Consider the following 20,115-nt stretch of genomic DNA (forward strand, 5'->3'; position numbering starts at 1 on the left):
TTGTTTTATTACTGTTTGACTCCTGGTTGGAGGGCGTCCTTTATGAATCATATCCTTCCCAGATTTGCTAGTTGATATGTGTTACTTGGTAAAAAGTAACACATAAAAAAACAACTGAAAATGCAATATTTCTTTATGTCTAATGCATGAAAGTAAGATGGACTGAAAGAGTGGTTTCAAAGGAGTTGTGACTTATCGATGAACTATTTGTCCAGGCTTATTTTTGCAGGCCTTTTCCTGCTTCCCTTCTAAACAATCAAAATGAATATGTGAAATAAAGTGTCATGTTCATTTTAAACTGCAGTAACTTCCCCCATTTGGTTTGATTTCATCTTGCCTGGGAGCACCACAACAGCCAGAACTCACCAGAGTAACCTTGAAAGTTATGATCCTGTCATTATGTAGAAATGGTTTCTTGGTTTGACTGAAGGTTACTTGAATGTGTGTACATCCGTATATGACCCTACAGAGCCCTGTTATGCAAACAGTAGTCTTGCCTTAGAGCGAAAAAGCAATTTATTGTCCTGCCACTGTGCTCTTTGTGGGCTGATGATTGAAAGCATTAGTTCTATTGCAGGAAGGACAGATTAAGTACCTTCTGGATGGACCTTGACTATGATATAACAGGAAAGAGCATCTGTCATCAAGACACATGTATAACACGTTAGAGAAAGGTCCACTTGATGCCTGTCTGTGTTCATTACACCTGAACCTCTGCGAAATATGTATTTATTTCATATGGATATGAAATGTAGGTTTGCATATCTACACAATCACATGCCGAGTTTACTGCATGGCTGTACAGGCGTGTGTGTTAGAGGCCTGCATGTGCGATGACTCATCTGAATGAGCTGTGCTGCTCACTGTGGGCTGGACTGTCTCACGGATGGCAGATATAGTGCTGATCCGCTCAGAGCTGACTGGCTGCGTTAGCAGCTAAAGCATGAGTATGAGCTGCTCTCAAGGCACAGCAATAAAAGAGATGATAGTGTATGTTTTTTGGAAAGTTTTTTTTTTTTTGGTTGAATAGGCAACATAATTCAAAACAAGTCGAACACTTGTGAGGATTGCGATAATGAGCACCCGAAAAAATGCATTGTTTTTGGATAAACTTGCAATAAACATATAAAAAAAATGGAATGTTTATGCTGTTATTTTATTATATATTTTTAAACTTTTAAAAACTCACCTTGTACACTACAGTCTGATGCTGGTTGAGTCCCAGATACCGACCTTCAAATGATCCGAAAGATTGTCTGTGCCATTTTCATTTGATTTTGGAAACTGATTTCTGACTCGTGCAACTCTTTCTTGAGTCGGGCAATTTCAGTTTTGTTGTGCTTCATTTGTCATGCTATATTCATGCAGTGTACAGGGAGAAACAAGAAGCGATAAGTCTTTTCCTGACAGGCAATCGGACATGTCAGAAATTTTGGTTGCCCATCGTTAGGATATACAGTTGAAGCATAGCTATGAACCGAGCTGCCTAAACTCAGTGCTTTTTCCATCACTGCATCTGTGTGCGAAAACAGATGCTTTAACTAGGCTGTTTAAACTTTTTGCTGCAAGAAAGAAAACAAAAATAGGGAGATCTTTAGATGAAACAATTTTATTATCACGGAAAGTGAATCATTGCCCATTTTGTCATCAGTGATAGTAATGCGCAAAATCACTATAAATATTTCAGTTTTAAACCATGAAATGAGCCAGTGCATGTGCTATATATATATATATATATATATATATATATATATATATATATATATATATATATATATATATATTAATAAACACACCTGCTCTAGTCAGCTCACACTGTGCTGTGCTGCTGTTTTGAACAGAGCAGATATATTTTCCATGTGAAGAAAGGAGCGCCATTCAAATGAGTAGCGCTGTTTTGTTCTGCTTTTGCCACAAACATGTTAAATCAAATATGTATCTATTAATTGAATATTTGAATCTAAATCTTTTTATTGAGGTTATTAGAGATTATATCAATATAATTTTAGTTATCTTTTTTTTTATCATAGTATATTTCTCCCACGCCCCTACTTTCGCCCCCAGATCTACAGGCCCTGAAAACACGAGTATCAGTCATAAAACTACACTTTAGCTAATTAAAATTAGTTTTTGACTGGGGATGGGTATTTTCCCAAAAATACTGCATTTGAATATTTGGGCTCATAAAAAGCGAATATCAGAATATTTGTTTATTTAAATGAGGTTTATTGAATTTTTGTCACACTTATGACTACAACACAACGTTCTACAACAATGTTACATTATATATAAGGTTTTAACTTGGTTGAAAACATGTAAACAAAAAAACAATAGACATATACTCCCATATGCCTATATTTATTGTGTTTGCATTGTTTCAATTTATTAATTCTAAAGAAACAGTAATATCCACATGTTCAAGTTTGCTCCTCAGTCTGATAACAATAAGAACGCCTGACTAAGATCTGCTGACAGTGTCTTAGTGCTTTGTGTTAAACCACTCTCCTTTGAGGAAACTTTATATATGCCAGATAAACTCTATTCTCGGATCAATCAGAGTACAGCTGCGCTTACCTGCAGTCGTGAATACAGTCATGGACAGCTGTCTTTCTTCAGTCCACTGTGTGTGGATTCGTATGCTTTCTCATTGCGATGGTAATTTTATGATAAATCAGTTTCACTAATTCTTTTAATCAGATGTAATTATATTTTGTCAGATCATTTAATAAGATCATCAAAATAATTCCAAACTTAGCGAGGCAGAAAGATGACCACATTCTGTGATAAAATACTATCAATTTGTTAACACTCTCACAGCAAACCCAGTGGATTTAGCTATAACTGCTTATGATTTCATTTGGATTCACTGTATTTTTCTGCCAGCAAATGAAAAACATAATAAAATTCTAATTATGTTTTTATTGTTCAGAATAATAGTTATTATAATCGAATGCTCGAGTATTCGTACACACCCCTATTCTTGACACATCACTTGAGATGTTAATTCAACAGATTATTGCAATTATGTGTTGTTCTTATTAATTTAGTTATTGGATACAGTTGAAAAGCTCAAAATGTTGGACAGGCAAAGATCACCATCTAAAAGGGTTACAGAATTGTTTAAAACTAGTTACTTCTCATTAAAGTAATTTTAAATAATTGTATAAACTTTTTTTTTTTTTTTTAATTGAAATGTAGCCAAATTGGTGGCAATCAATTTGATGTAGAGTGCCATTACATGTGTAACTGGGCTTCAGATGGAGTTAAATACTGGCTGTGGGCCATGCCGCTCTGTCCCTGTCCCAAAGATGAGTCATCCTGATTAGGTTTCATTACTTCCCTGCTCTGAGACAATAGAGGCTCCGTGATTTTTATCATCAGCAGAGTGGATCAGGAAGAGAAGCGGGGCAGGAGAGCGAATCAGCAGAATCTGAGCAGAAGGCATTGTGCAGCTGCCTTGCAATGCGTGTTGAAACTGGAGTTTGTGAGAGCCTCTCAGTAGACTCTATTAGAGACTGAAAAAACATGCAAAGTCATCCAAACACTGGGAAACAAAGCAGAATGTTCTAATATTGCCGAAATATCCATGTAAATTCATGCAGTATAATTCATAGCGGTATTCTCCCACGATTTGTAAGATGTGTGTTAAACTCGTGGTACAGTTTAGTTCATTACACATTAAATGCCAGTAGACTTTAGTAATGTCACTGCTATTGGTTGCCAGTGGTACAGCATTTGATTGGCCAGGAATCAGAGTAATGAAAGCACATTTCTATCAATGTTTAGAAGTTAATTTGTAGTAAAAAAAGATACACTTGTAGGAAAAAAACATGTAAAAAAACTATTGTAATATGGTAAGATATGTATGATTTTGTTACTGTTAACATTAGGTTTTGTCTATGCTACATGCGTTTCTGCAATTCTAATGGCAATAACACGCCAGAACTAAGTTTGCTTTTGTGCCGAGGACATGAAGAGCATCAGCTGGTGAGGCCTGAAGGCTAAAATCAGCCCTTGAGAAACCACTTTACTGCTCTGCGCCTGTCTTTCTCCATCATGAGAAATGTATCATCCTCTTGCAAAGGATTGCATTTTTACTTTTTACTGTAGAACACCACAAACATATAAAATAAGTAACATTTAAAATATACTGCCTTTTATTGATCCCGCTTCTTTTATCTCTGCAAGGTGTAAGACCAATATTAACTGCAAGCAAACTGACAAAGACCCAGTATAGTAATAGAAGATTTTTAATTTCCTGCAGCTGTTATGTTGTTGTTATAAAGATGTTTAGAGATTATAATTGTCATTTTAAAAAATTGCCTGTATTATCTTTGTGTGGGTGGTGGAGGAAAAGGGCAATCTGGGACCGCATGGACCAAACCCATCACAAACACAGTCGCTGCCAGCGTTCAAATCCAGATGAAGGAACTCCCATGTGCAAAGTCAAGATTAAAGATAGAGGTTAATGGAAGAAACCCACAGACACTCCTTAAAAGCCACTTCCACGGAGAAAGCCATGATGGGGGAAAAAGAGGACAGAGCTTACAGATAGAAAAAACAAACCTTCTCCAATAGTTTTCTGTTTCATACCAGTTCCTGGGATAGGGAAACAATTTTTATGTCAGACAAATTGGACTTGGTTTCTTGTTACAGACCATGTTCAAAAACTGGAAGGAGTTGACACTGATTTTTGGGTGCTATTACAGTTACAGACAAAAGTAGTTTCCACATGTATTAGAAGTTCACCTATTTTTAGTTTATTGTAGAGAATTTGCGGGAAAAAACATTTTCTATTGGAATTTTCCCAAGTAATTGAAAGCGCTTTAATGTTTCATGTCAACAACCTGTGATATGATTATATAGTACAAAACTGGATTTGCAAATTAAAAACATAACTGTAAAGGATACTGGGATTTCTGGAGCTTGTCGGTGATGCTTTGAGGCCGAAGCAGCTGATCTTTTAATGTTCAGTGTGTGTGAGCTTCCCTGTGCTGTGACTCTCTCTCTCCATCTGCTTCTGTGTCTCATGACGCTCCATCTGCTTCTCAACAAAGAATCTTCATTCACTGCCAGTACTGAATCAATTCAATGTGAAGATTGTCTTTAATAAACAGGATTTCCATGTAGCAGAGCTGACGCAGTGAATCTTAAATGGTGTTTGGCTGAAGACAAAGCCTGTGGTCTAAAAGATCAAGTGATCCAAGTGTGGTTTTGATAGGCGTCTGTTAAGGGGAGTTACGATAAATCTGTAACTCATTCAGTTATAAGATAACCAGAATCATTGCTAGTCAAGCTATACAATTAGCTGCCTGCAAAATGCTAACAAAATGAAGCTACCTACACTGAAGTGAGCTTACTGGGTTTTTTTTTTTAATAGCAATGTAGTGTTAAATAATACTACATTGTAACATGTTGGAAAAAAGTAGCTTTGCACTGAAAAGGCAACACTATTTTCACAGAAACTGAGCTAGAATACAAACTGCTGACAAAAGATAAACACAACTGCAACAAACCTGAATACAGTTGCTGTTAATATAGTTTAATCGGTAGCATTTGTCTCTAACACTGTAACTTACTACTTTTCCTCAGTTATCACCTACTACAGTTTTTTTTGCCAATCTTCCGATTGATTGCCATCAGCATTCATTGCGCAGAACACTTGAACAAAGCCACTTGGTTGGTTGTTTTGCTGGCAGGCAGCTCAGGACTTGGCACATGTCACATACATTGGCACAAGAGCTGTACTTCCCCTCTTTAGTCTTACACTGAGTGCCCAGACCTCTACCAGATCTGGTGTGATTTAACATAATTACTCCAGAGCACTGCAGTGTCTTTGTACCGCTTGTAATGTACGGAGTTAAATTGTAATTGATGATAGTGCATAAAGCGTGCATACATTTTATTTTTGTGTTATTTATCGAGGGATGAGACACCAGAAGAAATGGTGTAAGTGATATTTTTGAGTGATATGGACACATATATATATATATATATATATATATATATATATATATATATATATATATATATATATATATATAAAAACAAAAGCTCTTAATGAGCTAATTTTATTAGCAAAAGTACTGTCATCCATGAGTGTACAAATTTGTATAATAAAAATATAAATCAGCACACAAAGTCAGATCAAACTATTGTCGATGTTTTGTTTTGGATTTCCTATAAAGTTGGTGAAATGTCACTTATGTCTTTCTGGTTTTCACCCTTTTTATTTGTGAAATATTAACAACAATTCCTGAATTCTTATCATTCTTGTCGCATTTCACTCTTAGAACTATTGTTGCTAAAATGCACTGAATTTTCCACCTTAATCATGCTTATGATTTTGGAGATCATATAGTGGTCAGTGCAGCTTATTTTAGTTTAATATGAATTTGCGGTTGATCTTAAGTGCAGTTTTATTAAGGCAAGTAGACCTGACCTTTATGGATGCTGTGCTGTAATTTCTGAGGTAAGCCATATATCTTGGTCAGATTTAAGAAATCCGTATTTGTTTTTTAACTTAACCACCCATTGAATGACATCTTGAAAGCTTGTTATGCAGACACGATGTTAAACATTATCACTGCTAACATTAATTAAATTGAACATATTTTCTTTGTAAGAGTAGAATTAACATACGCCAAAGCGTTTTTTATTTATCTAATCACTGCTTTAGCAATGCCATTAAATCCATTATATTACATGAAAAACGCACAAGTGAGATGTCACGATCCTCTTTTGTAGGAACAAATCTTCACAGCCATTTCCAGTGTGGAGGTTATTTTACTTGTGCAGGTGCAGCAGTGTTTACCGTTCATTTACTAAACACTCAATTATTCTGCCTGACTGTTGGTCTATTTCCATAACAATGGAAAAACGGCCTCCACTGTCCTTTTTACCAAATGAGTTGGCCAGGTTTAAGTGTTTGTTAGTCATAATGCGTCCATGCAACGTGACTGGGCCCTGTGCTTGGCTGAAAGTGAAGGAACCCAGCAAAAACATTATCATTACGGCATCTCAGTAAGCCTCTTCATAAACAAGCCCAAGCTAAGTGAAGAGGTTTTTCAGATAGCGTTATCTGAAATGTTAGCGCTTCCTTGTTCAACCTTGTTTACCCCATACTTCTGCTTTGTTTCGTTTGTTAAAAATGTCATAATTATAAAACTGTCATTTTAAAATTATGTTTAATTTAGCCTGCACTGTGTTTTGATTATGACATGACTGAGCATGTGGTTGCATGATTGATACCCGACTGAATCCTTTGCATGTGTAATCATTGAATGAGTGCGTTTAGTAATTGTTTCAGTGATGTTCAGATATTATTTATGCATTTTTTATTAAACCGTTCACAAGTTCAGTAAGCTCAAGTCGATTTTTTTAAGAAACCTATATTTTTATTCAGAAAAGATAATTCATCAAAAGGGACAGAAAAGTGACTGCAAAAAAATATATACTGTTTTAAATGAATGCTGTTGTTTTTACATTTTTTATTTATCAAAAGTTAATTAATAACAATATTACTGTTTTGCTGTATTTTTGAACAAACATGCACAACTTTGGTGAGAATATGATGCTAATAACAATCTGACTCCAAACTTAGCAGAGGTGTGTAATACTGAAATATGTAATATCCACAATATTTAAACGTAATATGTAATTGTAGCAAATTCAGGGAGAGACTAGAAATGACAAGGCCATTAACACAATCTCAAATACTGCCTTTGAGAAAATAACTGTCATGGCAAAGACTAATATAGATCATGATACTTCTTTTGATAAATGTTTTGTTAGGAGAAGTTATAAAAGTTTTATCAACCATTCGAGAACAGTTAATTTAGTTGCATTCCCAAAGAAATGAACACAGTCCATTAATCATGTATGTATGTTTGTTAGTGGAAAAATGCATAATGCATGTTATGGCAAGCGAGTCTAGAGGCAGACTTGCAGCCCCATTTACTCCATGTTCAACAGCTTAATAGAGAGCCGATGGCTAATAGTTTTCTCTGTGCTGGCAAAGTGCGAGTTGCCATGAGCTATTAGTAATATCAGGCAACAATTCTTCCAATACTTTATGCTTTCAGATATTTTGTCGAAAGCGATCAAAATGTGTTTTTGATTTGGATGTTGGACCAATTGCAAACAAAACATGCCTTGATGGGCAAAAGTTTCTAGCTGATCTGGCCATACATTTAGCCATCTGTCTTCAGACTTGCTAATGAATATTCTCAGATTAAGATCAGCACTCTGAGATGTAGAGATCAGCGTTGAGGTCACTGTAGCTGTGCAAATCATTAAAGAGAGAGTTTAAGATTATTGCTTTGCTCTCTGATCTCTTCACGCCTGTGTGATGGCTCAACTCTCTCCAGATGAACTGATTGTTAAGCATTAATCCCTGTCTAAGTCAATCTGCCATGCTACCTCTGGCAGTGATATACTAGAATTAAACCATCCCACAGATTTATCTTAGTTTCTCTTGTTTTTTCCTCTGGATCCCCTGCTGAATACCAGTAGGAACTGGACCCTTCCTCATTTAATGGCACTGCTCTGAAGTTGCAGATGGTTTATGAGTTATGTTTATGATGGAAACGCTCTTGTTTGTGATAGGTGCTGCGATAATACAATCATTTGGATGCCGCTGTAGACATGTTAATGAGGGGGAAGATATTTTGTATATAAGTCTTTCTGCCCTTGACCCTTTGATGACATCAGGGGATTTTACTGTTCTGTAATAGAAAATACCAAGTCATTCATTTCTCAATGTCATTTTTGTATGAACCCTTTTCACGGACTGCAGTGATGCATTTCCATAGTTAATAAAATTGTAGAGTCTAACAAAAATGTGTATATTTTATTTTTATGTAATGTTACAATGCATATTGCCTTAGAATTTTTTTAAATAAAAAACAGTACAAGAAAGTAAATACAAATTTGAAATTTGAAGTCTTTTTTTCATAATCAAGCCTCTTTTGGGAGGTTGGTCCCACTTTATATTAAGTGTCCTAAGATGCTTAGTATGTAACCACAGTATAAGTCCACAATGTTACATAATAGTATATACACACATGGAACAACCTAAATGTGCAAAAGGACATTGGTTACAAGAAGTACTTTGGTAAAAGAAATTGTGACAACAATTTGTATAACAGTATTGGGAACAGTTTGATCCAGGGGGTAGGTTTAGGAGAAGATGGATCTGGAGTTGGTACACCACTGTAATACCAGGAACTGTCCACTTAATATAAAGTGTAACATTCTGGACTCAACCACTATTTATATGTAAAGCCGCCCTTGCTGGCCATTAATTAAATACTATGTACTTGTATCAAAATGCAAGTACAGTGTACTTATTTTGGGCATATTGTTTTGCAAAACACTTTTGCTGCTATTGAGGTGGATACAGGTAAGGTTAGGGACAGGTTTGGTGGTATGGGTAGGTTTAAGGCTGTAAGGGATGTCTCAACAGTGTAATCATAAATGTAATTACAGAATTAATTACAGGTGTAATTATATATAGGTATTTTAAAAATATAAGCACAATGTAAAAACATGTATATGTACACAAAGTGCATTGTACCAAATAATTAAATGTATGACAGAATTTAAATTTTCGGGTGTTTTTCTCAGTGTCACAACAGAATCATGTGTCTTTAGTTATAATCTTTCAGTTTTTTTCCGAAATGTCTTTTTTTTTCCAAAACAGTCTTTGTCTGATCACTTACTTTGTCTTTGTCTTAGTGATGAGCACAGACCGTTCTTCTCCTGACCCAGTTTCCCCTGTGGTGGACGTTTTTTCCTCTGGGGGGGTGGGGTTGGGATTTCAAGCTGAGTGTGTCTTTTGAGTATGTGCAGTCATTTATCTACTTCTGTGTGGATGAGAGTTTGTGAGCGTGTGTGTGTTGGTCTTTTGAGTACATGGCGTACGATGAAGCCACCTGGACCCGATGAAGTGAATAGGCGATTAGGTTCACATTTTGTGCTTGAAGATAGTTTACATTTTAGGTGAAATGACAGACAATGAGAGCCCTTGGCTTCCTGTTAATTTGTGGAATTTGACAGTATGTAGAGTGCAAATTTCTGCAGTGGAATTGAAGTACATTGAATATTGGTGCTTAAAATTAGCTTTTGCCTTGTATCTGTGTTTTTGTTATTCTGTTGCGAATGATGTTATCTGAGTCTATAGACAAATGCTTAAGCTGTACAGTACATGCAAAAACCTGACTTTTTATCTCAGTTAAGCTGTTATTTGAGATCAATGATCCATTTGTTAATGAATAAGCGCTCTCACTTATTAAAAAGCAGCATTATATTGTGTTATTTTGTACTGTTAATGTACCATGATAATGGTATGTATTTATGATCATGTCATGAAATGAGGTGACATGAAATGTCCATCTGCATCATGGCCATGATGAACACCATCCCATTACCCATTAGTGTGTTTTCCTTTTCTTCTGTTTTATCTGTCTCTGTTTGCCACTCTATTTTATATAGAGGATGCTGATTTGCTTTTTCAGCCCCAGCTGGCTTTGAAGCTTGACTAAATTATTCTGATACATTATTTTGCTCTGTGCTGAGTTAATATTGTTGTTGCATCATTCGTCAGTTGTTAATTGTTATATGGTGATTGCTGATTGTCATCATTATGGAGGTCTGTGTTAAACTGCTTCACAATGTTGTTGCTTGCTTGCTTGCTTACTTACTTGCATGGGTTGTCTGTGTTTGTTGTAAGGCTTTATGCACCAAACCAAGATGTTTGTACTGTGACAGCTTAGTACGAATACTAGGGATGCTCCGATCTGCATTTTTGTTTCCAATGCTGATTCTGATACCTGGGATTCAGTATTGGCTGATACCAGTACCCATTTGACACAAAGTAAAATTAATATGTAAAATAAATATGTATTAACATAATTAAATAATAAATCATATGCATCCCTGTGACTAACCATGATGTTCCATATGGCGATGACCACTTAGTGCCACTCTCACCTGAGACAGGCAGCAGAGATGCAGCACAGACACTGTTTGCCCATCATGATGATGTTTGTATTGATAAAGGGTCAATTAATTTGAATATTTTAGCATTTTAAATTGTCATACTTTTAACAAATGAAGCATTAACTGTAACTCAATTGATTGTGTTGTTATTTCAAAGTCAACTTTTCATTTCATTGTCTGTCCTCATAAAAACACATTACACACACGCTTACATGAAATGTAAATAGTGCACATAGAAAATGAACACATTAATTTCTAGTTTTGGTACTTTGTAATTAGTTTAGTGTCAAATGTAAATAAGTTAATTGTAAATGCGTGCTGGCCTTTGTTATTAAGCTGCTGAGCCACCACAGTCATTTAAACATACAAAATGGCATGGTAAAATAACATGGTATTTTTGGTTCATGGAAATGGTGAATAGGATGCAATACTAACATGAACTGTTAATGAAACATGGAAACTGCTCCAGAAAAGTATCAGTATACCTTCCTGCAAATCCCATGAGTACCATTTATGTGATTTATTGGTAGTGTACTTTTATTTCACTTATTGCATGCTCGTAGATTCTGCAATTTTTCAAACAACAGTACAACGCCAAGCGCAACATGCATAAACGCCTCGTCCATTTGCGGACATGCCACTTACTACTGATTGGCTACAAGTTTGTTTTGCTACTTGGTCCCCGACTCTTTTCTAAAGCATTTTTTTATAATACATACAGGATCATGTGACTGAACATATAGATTTGCCATCACAGAAATAAATGAGTCTTAATGCAGTCTTTACTACTGTATGCATGTTGTATTATATACTATAGCATATGGTTTTACATGATGTCATCTGTAACATCAGTAACATGAAGTTCTTTGTGATGGAATATTGGCATTTACACTTTCTTAAAAAACTTTCTTGGCTATAATAGCTAAATCTTGATGTCACAGATGATTGCCAGCTCTTTGGCACTTGCAGTGTCCCCAGCATTTTCTCTGACAATTAATCTTTGTTGCTTTTAACCACCACTTTTTTTTGGTTGCTGTAGTCTCTAAAGTCATGAATACTATCTATCTTTATTTTCACATACCGTATTGTCTTTTCCTGTTTGCATAAGTGGACGGTTAGCTCTGTCATTTTCTTTGGCCTTCACTTCATGAGTTAGCTAGTGGTAATCACGTTACCACTTCCCGTCTCTATCTTACATACTGAAGACTATTATTTTCATAGCCATTAATTAGTGTTATGCTGTGTTTAGAAATCCCTCTTGTCAAAAAATGGACTTAAGCCATCTCATGGGGTTTAGCTTATATGGAAAGTGTGACCACGCTGGAGTTTGTGTTTTTGCCGACTGTAATCTGCTTTAGCAGCATGTTGGATGCATCCCAGACTGCACTGATATACACTGTAGTTGCTTTTGTCTTTGCCAGTATGTGGATTTAAGTGAAACGGTGATATGTCAAGGTTCAGATTTAAATTCTTAAAGTGCTTGATCCATGTGAACCATAGATGATGCAGATGTGATCTTTAAAAGCTACTCCTTTGAGTATGTTTTGCAAAGTGACACATTTCAAAGTATCATGTTGATGTCGTTTGATGTCACCGTTGTATTTTGGTGCCACTACTGTTCTTATTTGTAAGTTTGCAACACATTTAGACCCTTTTATGAGCCGGAAAATCTGGAAAGCATTACCACCTATTATATGCTGAATTACAGTTAAGTATATTGTTAAGTACAAAACAGTTATTTTCTATCTCAAATAGTGTAAACAAACTAACCACTAATTACATAAAATCTTATTTGTGTCAAACCTGTTTCAAGAGCTCTTTGCATATAAACATATTATTAATTTATTCACCCTGAAAGGCAAAACTGCTGGATTGCTTATGTAGCATTATACCCCTATACCGTACTCTACCAGAAGATCCTGATTATGTAATAGTCCACTTAATGCAATCATAATACTAAATTCAAAAATATCTAAGCCTGATTCATATTCAGAATAGATTTGCAAGAGACAAATTATTTAAAACAGTTGACTCACCAGTAATTATTTTCAGGTATACAAGGAGATGCAAATAGTATACAAACAGAATTATTATTTTAAGTAGTTTGACCTTTGAGGAAAAAAATAAATAAATAAATTAAAAAAAATAATATATATATATATATATATATATATATATATATATATATATATATATATATATATATATATATAAAACGCTTTAGAATTGGGATCGGTTCTCACTATTAGCTATAGTAGCTTATTAGCATACCTGCTAATATAGCTTTTTATTAGCCATTTAACATATAAAGCACATATTCTATGACTGTATTCTACATCCCTAATCTTACCCAATAACATTTAATGTATAACAAATTAGGATTTTATTGAGGCAAAAGTTGTAGTAAATGGTTTGTTAATATAGTGAGAATTTGACCATTAAATAAAGTGCGACCAAATACAAATTAATATAACAATTTATAATGCAATTTCTTTTTTTATTTTTAATGTTTTATTCTAGCAACAGTTTATTACAATTTATTGAAATTACAAACACAAGACAAGCGTAATAATGGATAGCAGCTGTGGAAAAACTAAAAGCAGTCTTGCCCAAATTAATAAAAAGCCTGTTTCAAAAGCTCATTTAACAGTCAGGTGTTCAAAAGCCCCGGATCAAGTTCATTTTCAAGTCCTGCCTTGACCTGTTTTATTCCCTTTACAGAGCAGATCTGCAAATAAAGCTTTCAGCTTCTGTTTTCACATCGATCTCTAACACTTTTACCTCTGGAGATTTGTATATTTAAATATAGTCGATTTCATTACATGCACAACCCCAAAGTAAACTGGCCAGTTTCATGTTGTTAAATTTAGTCTCTTTTTCCATTTTCCCCTTTTATCCTCACCACTGTGAACTTCCATTACAACTGCTCCTCCTTAGTTGTACTGATTGGCATGTTTTTTAATTAGACAAAGCAGCGCTTGCTTAGAAGAAATGTGTCAAAAACAGTGAAACATGTAAGGCAAAGAAAAGTAGATGTGTGAAGGCAATGTCTGGGAATTTTCTCTGAAGTCTAGAGAATTAGATTCTCTCTCTGGTTTTGCTCTCAGCCAGACGGCAGTGCTTGAGTCTGTGGATGTGTTAGGAAATATTTAGTAAAGATCAATAATGCAATCCGCCATGTTGGAGCTCCCTGTCGCTGCAGAGGCTTGACTGGATCAATGCCTGACTCAGAGCCCTTCAGGCCCCATAGCTGCACAATCATGTCCTCATATCCAAGTAACTATATGGGTATTTACTGTACACTGAGTTTGAGGATGTTTTGACTATTTAAATTATGTGGGACCATGCTTAATTTTACTCCAGTGTAAGGCTGTGCAATATCATGTTTTTTGATTGTGCATTATTAAAATCGATATACTGCACATCACGAAATACATTCAAATGTTAACTCACAGGATTAAATGATTTGCTTGTACTTTAAAGCCTTGGCGTTTAAACATTTCATTTGCTCGTTGTTCTGTGATGTTTTCTTCTGAGCATGTACATCTGAAACGTGTGCACACTAAAAAGCCTGTCAAACAGTGACTGATTACAGCACTAAGTCATCTTTTGTGTTTAATTGCACTAATACTGTCCAAAACACACAAGGTTTACATTTAAATGAACACACCGCTTTTTTTTTTTAAATAGACTCATTTTTAACTCCCCTAGAGTTCAGCAGTTTATTTTTATCATTGTTGAATCCATTCAGTGCCTAGTTATATTAGAACATACTGTAGTTTCTAGTAATATCAGCTTAGAAAATCACCACTAGAAAATCTGTGCTATCGCCAGACCCGGAGATCAGATGAATGGTTTCAAAACTGGTAAAACTCAATTGTTTAACTCTAAGGGAGTTAGAAAATGAACCTATGTTCCTTTAAGCACCTGATTATGGCTACAGTGAAGTGTTGAGAGGAACTTGATTGTTTAATGCAAATGCTTTCTTGTTGTTGATGCTGAAATCAATTCTGTACCGAATTGTTTGTGTGATTCAGTAATAGATTCAGTTCATTCTTTGATCTGAAATGTCAAAGGACTTTGGACATAAGCCATTTCAGCACTCTTTCTTTACAAACATCAACCCACTTACATTCACACACACACACACACACACACACAAATACACACACCCACAGTTAAAACTAATTTATAAATTCATCATATGCCATGCGTCTGTGAGGATAAAGTGTGTGTTTGTGAGCCATTTCAAATCAGAGAACTAACAATATCTCTTCACACCACAGGATTGAAAAAACGCACCAGGAAGGCCTTCGGGATACGGAAGAAAGAAAAGGACACTGACTCTACGTAAGTTTCACTGATTTACATACCATCTATAAAGCCTGCTATAAGAATTTTATATGAATTTCTAATGATCAAAACCTTGCTGAAAAAAAACAGTCTTAGTCCTTCTGATGTCTGATTAATAGTTTATACTTTTTAGCTGGTAAAATGCCTTTTTAGAGTAATTGTAGAATTGCCTCCTTAGGTAATACTTGTATCTTTTTGCTGCTAAATCTTTAATGATTTTTATAAAGTAAAAGAAAGAATAACGTCACGTATAGTTAGTTATATTTAAAGATGAACACTTTTGCTTGATTATTTTAATAGTGATTCACTTTTAAATATAATCTTACTAAGACCTACTATTGGGAAATAAAGAGTAACAACTGGTATTTATATGCAATTTAGTATTAATATGCCAGTAGTATTAATATAGTTCTCATTGACAATAATTATAAGTTATAAGTTGTAAGAATTATAGCTTACTTTATAGCCATATAAATGTCATTAACTGCACTAAATTACATATTTTGGCTTAATGTGGGCTTCTGAATATGATTTTGTGTAAAGGTTCAATAATGGTTCAATAATGATCCATTCAAATATTTGCTTGTCTATTATCTCATATATCAGACCTTACAGGATTCGTGAACAACTTATAATAGCAGTGCTTCCTAAAGGCAGGCTGATGAATCCCTGTTTTGTGCTTCATGGTGATGTAGATGATGCCTGTTTTGAGAGCGCGTGCCTGTTTGGGGCCCATAGCACAGGTGTTTCTGTGCCTCAGAGCGAAGCCTGGCTAATTGCTTCTGTGCTTGAGTTGAGAAAAATAGAGGCTTGCATGTTAAGTGGGCATTAAAGACCTCTCTGTCTCTCTCTTTGTCTCTTTCTTTTGTTTTCCCTGTTTTTAGGGGGTCACCAGACAGAGATGGTGGAGTAAGTGCCTCTTAACTTACAGAATCTTTTCAAGAGCCAGAATTAATATTTTGGAATTTAAATCAATGTTTGTTTTAAATAGTGCTCATGAAGTTGATGATTAACATAGCTGATAATTAATCAAATGTTTAGCATTGTTAATGTATGTATTCAGTTCACTTCGTTCTTTGTGGGTTTTTTTTTTAATTATTAATTTAAATATTCTGAGCTAATTAGAGCTACATACGGCACACACACAAACATGCATACACGCAAAAAACCCTAGATCTCTCATTTGATGAAACATTTTTATGGGTAATTTATTTATAAAATAAGCCCAGATTAGATTCAACAAAAGTTGAGTCATTTGCATTGTTTGTGTGGCGAAATTTAGTTATCGAAATATTGAAAGCAGTTAGTGAAATATTTACTTACAATGCTTTATAAAAATGTTAATTTCATTCAGTATTTTAAAAAAGTAACAGCTATATTTTTATATTTTTCAATTGTTAAAAACTAAGTTAAAGCGGTACACTATTAATAATTATTTTTGCCATATTCAACCCTTTTTTAACTTCTCTTTTTACTGCTTGTGTTGTTTTGACAAGTGCATTAAAGGGATAGTTCACCCAAAAATTACAATCCACAAACTCAAAAATTACAATGAAATGTAAAGCAGTAAAATGTTATGCATGGCTTTGTAATGTAATTTTTTTATTTAAATCCTTATTGGAAATAGAAATATTCTGACAAGGAGAAAAAGTGTAATAATTCAAATGATGTCTCTATTTTCTGTATGATGGATGACCATGGCTCAGGAGTCCCAAGAGACTGAATCGGTACAGAAAACATAGAGAGTGCATAGTTCTCTAGCTTGAAGTCTAACACTAGAACCAAATACTCACTAAGCACCTGTAGATTCCTCCAGCGGCACCCCTAAATAGGCTAAGCTGTTCTAATCTAGAGATCAGTGAATCTGAGTGATGTTACTAAAGTTGTGTTTTGATTTGCTCAGCCACAGAAAAAGACCAACGGTGCTCCAAATGGCTTCTACGGGGAGATTGATTGGGACAGATATGTAAGTACATCTTTTTTAATAGCCTGATGATACTCCGCAAGGCATGGCAGTTCAAGCCTGCTACATTAATGGCTATTTAATTTAAGCTATTAACAAAATACCACCGCATCTGTAATGAAGACTGACTTTAGTTCTTTTCTTTTGCAGAACTCGCCTGAGTTAGATGATGAAGGATATAGCATCAGGCCAGAAGAGGAAGAGGGAGATATCCTTACATTTTGCCAAAATTACGAAAATTTGAATCATTGAATTTTCTTTTCTTTTTTTTTGTGAAAAAAACAAAGCTGTAGTGCTTTTTTTGATGTTGTAGCTTTTTTTTCACCTACCGCAGCTTTTTTGACTTTACATATTTTTTACATTAAGTTTTAAAAAATGCTGATTGTGTTGTAATAATTCACAACTGGTCCCTTAACAGCCTTCCACCAGCCCCCAAAGAAAAGTCTCACTTTTTCTCCTCAAGTGAGTCTGAGGAAGAGGAGGACCACCGCAAAAAGTTTAAAATCAAAATCAGACCGCTGCCAGCAGACGCTAACATTGCAACTCCCTCGGTAGATGAATTAAAAGCCTCCATAGGCAACATAGCTCTGTCTCCCTCGCCTCTGGTGAGTCCAACCAATGTTACCCATGCATCCAAAGCTGTTTCCTGTGACTTTTCACACTTACATATATCACATGGCAATAGTCTCTGTTATGTTATGTGTTAAAGGTTTTCTAATTTGTACTGATTTTTACATCCCTTTTACAAAAGATGTATATTAAATGTAGATATATAGTATTCCCTACAGTGAATGTACACTTTAATTCTTCTGCTGTGGTGTTGTGAATAAGCCTATTGCGTCCTGCTAATACCTGGCTTTTCTGATATTGACTGTAACTCTCAGCGCATGTTGTAGAGCCAATTTACTGGTGCTTTGTGTTTCTGTCAGTAGGGAGAGGAAGCAGTCTGTTGCACTGTTACAGATTTTATTTGCACTGTATAAGGAAGCTCATGAAATGGAGGAAGTGCTTTAAGTTCTTTATTAACCTTGTCAACTCAATTTTATAGTCACATGATGACACAAGCCACGAGCCAGACTTGGCTTACAGTACAAATTGCTTGTTCTTGTGGATTGTTGCTTGTAGTGTGTGCTTAATATGAGGCTATCATCAGGCTGTGGGGGCTGTTTCTAGAGAGAGCAGTGTGAGAAATTCAGATAGAGCTGCCTGCCATTTTAATAGTCCAAAAACGCCTACCTGCCATTTCACTAAAACATTTCAGCAGTCAACATAGCTGCATCCTGTTAAATAAAGCTCTTATGAGCTTTAAATGAATTTCTAGGATGTACCTTGAGCAAGAAGGTCTAGGTTTGTGTGCCTTATATATACAGCATTTAGGAGATGAATATGTCTGTGTGGGCAGCATTCATTCTCCACTGGCTCAAAACAGACTTATTTAACAAATAAATATTACAGGTAAACTACACTTTATTTTGTTCAACAAAGAAGCATTACATTTGACAAAAAGTGGCAGTAAAGTAATTTACAATTTTACAAAATAAATGCTATTGTTCTGACATTTGTATTCAAGGAATTCACTGCTTTCAGCATTAATAATATGCATACAGTATGAGAAACATTTCTGAAGGATGTGATGATGAAGATGAGTAATGTTTCCTGAAAATTAAGCTGTACTATTACAAGAGAAAAATACTTTTATAACTTTAAAATATGCGACCCTGGATCACAAAACCTTACGTCACTGCACAGGGTATATTTGTAGCAGTAATATATATATAAAAATATATTATATGGGTCAAAATTATTAACTTAATTATCAAAATTATTGTATCCAAAACCTTTTTGATTAGTGATATGCATTGCTAGGAACTTCATTTGGACAACTTTAAAGGAGATTTTTCAGTATTTAGATTTTTTGCACCCTCAGATTCCAGATTTTCAAATGGTTGTATCTCGACCGAATTTTGTCCTATTCTAACAAATTGCAATAATATTTAATTTTTACTGTAATTTTTGCAGCCTTGGTAAGCAAAAAACATTACCAACCCCAAACCAAATTTTCTATAGCCCTGATTAGCATACTACAGATGACAGAAGATACAGCTTTTACTGATACAATTTTCCTAAACAACCATATGATTTTAATATTTGTTCACTCATTAGTTAATTATTATAGAGAACATCTCGCTCATATGATGTGTGTGCAGTTATAAAAGATTTCAGAAAGACTTTCTGTAATGAAGTACTGACTTTTAAAAACTTTTGTCATCTGAAGTTCATCTGATGGAGTCATTCAGATAAGATATAAAGCGCAGATGAGTCTTATCTGACTTACTGTTGTTATCTGTCAAAGTGAGTAGGAGTTTCAGGTGGAGTCTCATACTGAAGTGTCACTCTGTTCTCTCTCAATAATTCAGCTTGGAAACTGGGCACAATGACTCCAGTGCATGGTGCGGCAGGTCTACAGACTGAGCACAGCCATCCAGAGCCCGTCACATGATGAACTTGCTCTCTAAATTATTCACAAGCGCTGATACATGTAATTCCGTCAATGCGCTTTCAATCAATCTTGATCTGATCTAGAACTCAGGACCACCTACTGGGGTGTTTCTTGTTCTGCCTTGTTCCAAAAATTAATTGGCACTCAGATTGGTCTTTAGCTGTCGCAAAGTAATTATCTTTTCTGGGGTTTTCATTAGCTCTTATTCCCAAAGTTCAATTTGAATCTGCGCATTTATGAATTGCTCTCACGTTATGCTCAATGAATGCAAACCACTTTTAACTTTGAGCACATTTAC

The 20,115-nt window shown here is 35.1% G+C and overlaps 1 pseudogene; it reads left to right on the top strand.

The window, feature by feature from the left end:
• LOC122346858 overlaps window positions 1-20,115 on the top strand; it is a 63,288-nt pseudogene that overhangs the window by 11,615 nt on the left and 31,558 nt on the right.

Source organism: Puntigrus tetrazona, chromosome 6 (assembly GCF_018831695.1).
Source record: "Puntigrus tetrazona isolate hp1 chromosome 6, ASM1883169v1, whole genome shotgun sequence".
Taxonomy (NCBI): domain Eukaryota; kingdom Metazoa; phylum Chordata; class Actinopteri; order Cypriniformes; family Cyprinidae; genus Puntigrus; species Puntigrus tetrazona.